General features: G+C 41.5%; 1 long non-coding RNA gene across 2 annotated transcripts in view; it reads right to left on the minus strand.

The window, feature by feature from the left end:
* Positions 1-468: 468 nt before the first annotated feature.
* The window catches only part of LOC135093217 (uncharacterized), a 102,168-nt gene continuing 97,380 nt past the window's right edge, over positions 469-5,256 (minus strand). Inside the window, exon 3 of one of the 2 annotated variants that reach the window (XR_010263261.1) lies at positions 469-1,769. This is a non-coding gene — a long non-coding RNA (uncharacterized LOC135093217). The remainder of the gene's footprint in view (positions 1,770-5,256) is intronic. The other variant, XR_010263260.1, reaches the window with a different exon arrangement.

Below are 5,256 nucleotides of genomic sequence, written 5' to 3' on the forward strand. Positions count from 1 at the left end.
TCTCTCTCTCTCTCTCTCTCTCTCTCTCCCTATCAACACATATCCCCAATCTACCTCTTGCATCGACCCACCAAGAACAAGGATTTGCCCTAAGCTCTCTTCATTTCCTGTGTCTCCTGCTCCTCGAGGCGGGTCCAGGGCGTCACACGGACGGACTGGAGACCCAAGACGTTCCTCTCTACAGGTTGACGCCGCTCTTGAACCACTGTTAGAAGCTTCAATGGCCCTTGTCAAATGTAGCTCACCCAAACATGACTCTCGCTTCATCTTCCTTTCTCCCCCAGTGCTTCATCTCCGCCCCTAGGAACAACGGCAGGATATGAGGAGGAGGAGGAGCTGGAGGAGGAGGAGGAGGAGGAAGTGGGTAAAGGAGAGTGAAAGTTTGTGTGAAAATAGGAGAAGTGAAGGAAGAAGAAGAAGAAGAAGAAGAAGAAGAAGAAGAAGAAGAAGAAGAAGAAGAAGAGGAAAGAAGAAGGGAAGAAGATCAAGAACAAAGAGGAGGATGAGTAGAAGAAAAAGAACAAGAACAAGAAGGAATTAAAGACAAAAATTGATAAAAAAAAATGAAAAAGAAAGAGAATAAGAGAAAAGAAAAATGCAAATAATGGATGGTGGAGTTTTGTAAGAGGAAAATATAAAAGAAAAAGAAGCAGAAGAATAACCTCAAAAGCTAGAAGAATGTGGAGGATGGGGAGAAGAAAAAAAAGTAAAAATGAAGGAGAAGAAGAAAGGAAAAGTAAAGATTCTTAGGAAGATTTGTGGGGAGAGGAGGAGGAGGAGGAGGAGGAGGAGGAGGAGGAGGAAGAGGACGAGGAAGAGGAGGACGAGGGACAAGAGGGCAACTTATAAGGTTTGTTGACATAACCGATGGAATTAAATTACGGACGATAATTTTTACCGTGTTCTTTTCTTGTTTTCTTTGAGCGCGAAATATATCTTTCATATTTACGACTCTGTACAGCTCTTTCTTTTCATTTATTTTTGCAGGCTGTTTGTTTTTAGTGGTAAAGTATATACGATAGAAATATTTCCAGGCATTTTCTCAGAACTTAACCCGTGCCATGTTTTCATCTGGGTTTTATCGTACATTTTTTACGCCAACACTTGCATGCTTAGCTGGTGCAGTTTATGATGTGAGCGCCTGCGTGTTCTTGTTACCCGCTCCGAAAGAGACATGCAAGGGAAAAAGACGAATTGATGAAACGAAATGAAACTCGGGGAAAGAAACAGGGGACGTGATGATGGCGGAAACTCGTCGTCTACCCTTATGCGTCGTTTCATCACCACCAACACTACCCGTAAATTCACCACCACTGCCACGGCCGCTGTAATCTCCGCCGCCACTACCACTACGACCACCGCAGCCACCGCCATCACCATTGCTTATGCCCTTTAATGTGCACCTCCCTTGACCTCAACTAAGGGCGGGGGACGCCAGGCCCGTGAATGCTCTTAGAACACGGGATGCAGGCGCCGACAGGGAGCTCCCCTTAACTCGGCAGGTGTCCGGGGGTCTTGCCGGGACTTGCCTGTGCCGCTGAGTTAAGGCGAGAGTCTCGACACCTGGCAAAGTGCTCACCTGAGGGAGGGCGTTAATGAGGCTGAATGAGAGGTGAGGAGCGCGCGGGGATCTTGGGGTGAGGGGGTGAGAGGGAGGCACAAGGCTTCATCTCGTTTAAGACTCAAGGGAGTGAGTGAGTCACGGTCACCTGGGGCAAGGTTCATTAAGGTACCTGACTTACCTTCGCCCGTGTCGTGGATGTAGTTATCTGTCAGGAAGAAAGAAGGAAGGTTAGTGAGTGTGTGATTTACGATGATGAGGTATTAATGTGAAATTACTGTCAACTGTGAGGTAATGAGTATAGTGAGTGTACCTACAGAAAAAAAAAAAAACAGAATTTTTGCCATTACAGAAGAATAAGTAAAAAGTTTCTTATGGTTATCGAAGTCTACTTCAGTAATCTACAAGTACATCGATATATATGAGAGACAAGAAACACATTTGCAGTTAAGAAGATAATAAAGTACTTCATCCTATTAAGCTGTTTAAATACAATAATGAGCTATTTTGGAACATAAATACAAAATTACACCAGAGTGGATAATAATGGCGGAATGAAAATCCTTTAGTAATTCACATGCAAAAATAAAACGAGGAGGACATTAGCAACTCCTTTGATGTATAAAGATCAGAACAGGACAAGGTTCCGCTCCACCCAGGCAGCATCCGGGAGGAGGAGCAGGATGAGGAGGAGGAGGAGGAGGAGGAGGAAGAGGACAAAAGAAACGATGAAAAGGACGGAGGGAGGAGAAGAGAGTGGAAGAGAGAAAGATTTGGTTGAGATTATTAAATAACTTATGACTGGGAGCGGGACCGAAAGAGAGAGAGAGAGAGAGAGAGAGAGAGAGAGAGAGAGAGAGAGAGAGAGAGAGAGAGAGAGAGAGAGAGAGAGAGAGAGAGAGAGAGAGAGACAAAGGTATGCCAACCCGATTTACGATTACATAAAAAAGTAGTTCTTCCTCCTTTCTATCATTAGCAAGGGAGGAAGAAAAGGAGGAGGAAGAAGAAGAAGAAGAAGAAGAAGAAGAAGCAACACTACGTCAGAGAAAATGTGAGATTCTGAAATGTTAAAGTAACGATAGAATAAATGAAAAAGTAAAGAAGGAAAGGAGAGGGAAGACTGGGAATGTGCTGAATACTTAAAGACCAGAGAGAGAGAGAGAGAGAGAGAGAGAGAGAGAGAGAGAGAGAGAGAGAGAGAGAGAGAGAGAGAGAGAGGGGGTCGTGAATTAATAGCCACTCTTTCATTGGTAATAACTGTTGTCTTCCTGCTAAGCATGACAGACGGACGGTGGAGGGAAGTAAACAAATTTCTCTCCCTGGATAATTACAGCTGATTACCTTCCTTGCTTTGTGTGACCCTGGTTTTATTCCCGTGCTCTATGTGTTTTGTCTCTGTTGCAAGGTAGTACTGTAGTTGTCCTGACGTGTTCGCTTAACAGTGTGGCGCGATTTGGTGTATGAGTGGTCGGGAAGGTTGAGTGAGTGTTTCGTGTTTTTTTTTTGTGTGTTTGTGGCGTTTTTTTTTTTTTTTTTGTGTGTGTGTGTGTATTTGTTTGTTTGTTTATTTATTCATTAGATGTGTGTTTCAAAAGTCTACAGTGATTTGTGGCTGTTGTTATTGTTGATGTTATTGTCTGTCGCTGCTCTTGTTGTTGTTATAGTTATTATTATTACTATTATTATTATTATTATTATTATTAGTAGTAGTAGTAGTAGTAGTAGTAGTAGTAGTAGTAGTAGTAGTAGTAGTAATAGTAGCTAGTAGTAATAGTATCACAATCATCATCACTACTGTTATTGCTGCCAGGAAACACTGTTCCACGTATGAGTTCCACAGAAAGTTTAATTCCCTAGGAAGCATAAGCAGCCTTAGCAGCTCTAAGAGACTCCTGAACAAAGAGAAAAGAAAACCGGGAGGCCACACTAAAGTTTTCATTATCTTCCAGTCTTGACATTTCCCTTCCTCCCAAAATCTAATCAGTTGATATAAAAGAAAAAAGAAAAAAAAAAGAGAGATTGTGACCATATTGGCTCCTGTCTATTACTTTTGACTTAAGATTCCCTAAATATGAGACAACAGTGGAATGATTTTAAATTCAGAAGGAATATTGCTAAGATGCATATTTAATTGAATCTTCAGTATTTGTTTGCTTTGTAATCAACGCAGTTTGTATAATTTGTAAATAATATGCCAAGAAATTTACTATTTTTGACACATACGAACGTAACACATACACACACACACACACACACACACACACACACACACACACACACACACACACACACACACACACACACACTTCTGAAATTTTCGTTTATTAGATAATACCGCTCACATTTATAATCATGAGGACAAAAGTGGGAAAGGTAACAATGACAGTATAAGAGGGAGAGAGAGAGAGAGAGAGAGAGAGAGAGAGAGAGAGAGAGAGAGAGAGAGAGAGAGAGAGAGAGAGAGAGAGAGAGAGAGAGAGAGAGAGAGATTTTTTCCGTATTAAGACCTCATCATATTTTCCTTGTCTTTGGGGTGACGTTGAGGCGAGGGAGATCAAAGCTTGTTGTCTCCTCTTCTGCTTCCTCTTCATGCCCCTCTTATCCTTCCTCCTCCTCCTCCTCCTCCTCCTCCTCCTCCTCCTCCTCCTCCTCCTCCTCCTCCTCCTCCTCCTCCTCCTTCTTTTCTTTTTCTTCATTTGAGAGTCAGGCAGCTTCATCTCTTTTCTCGGAAATGTGCATTTGTTTGTTGATTATTTTTTTGTTAAGTTGGATAAAAATGTGACTAGAAGCAGATGCCGGAGAGAGAGAGAGAGAGAGAGAGAGAGAGAGAGAGAGAGAGAGAGAGAGAGAGAGAGAGAGAGAGAGAGAGAGAGAGAGAGAGAGAGAGAGAGGGGAATGTCATGGATTTGAGCTCTGGGGTTGACAGGAGAGAGGGAGTGGTCAGGAAGGTTAGTGAGAGGTGGAAGGGAAGCTCTGACAGACGCTTGAGGTGAGGAACAAAGCGTCCTGCTCCTGCTGATCAATGCCTTCCCTTATGGTGAAAGCCGCCGACTGTTTGTACCGTTTTTCTTTTTGTCATCGAGTGAGGTGCACTTTATGATTTGATGTATGTGAAGGGGAATATTTTCTTAGCTTACCATTAGTATGTAAGATGGAATACGTTACTTACTTATCGGTTAAATGAAAGGAGAATATATATTTTACTTTTCTAGTCATAGAAATGTACGAGAAAGCCCTAGAATATTAAATAAAAAACAGAAAAATGCAAATTAATTACAGACAGCAAAGGGAAAAAAAGAAAAGTGACGTTAGGAAAGGAAAGTAAGTTATGCATTTACTTTCTTACTTATCTGTTACTTAATTGAATGGAGAATATTTATTATGTCTCAAGTGAAAAATAAAAATAAATAAATAAAATATTGACTTAAAAATGAAAAAAAAAACAAGTAAAAAAGTAAAGATCAAACAAAAAAATATACATTATTTACGAAACAGACAAGAAATCTAGACAGAAAGAGAGAGAGAGAGAAAAAAAAATCTATTCACGTGAGGCTGAAACAGGTGATCCTAATTAAGGTACATGAGCCATGACCCCTTGTTAATTAAGCCTCGTCAGCCACTTGTGAGGGAGACGGCAATTCGCTGCCTCGCTCTGTTGATTATGAAAGAACTCCTTGAAAGAGAAAGAACAAGAA

The sequence above is a fragment of the Scylla paramamosain genome, chromosome 42, assembly GCF_035594125.1.
Source record: "Scylla paramamosain isolate STU-SP2022 chromosome 42, ASM3559412v1, whole genome shotgun sequence".
In the NCBI taxonomy this organism is placed as follows: domain Eukaryota; kingdom Metazoa; phylum Arthropoda; class Malacostraca; order Decapoda; family Portunidae; genus Scylla; species Scylla paramamosain.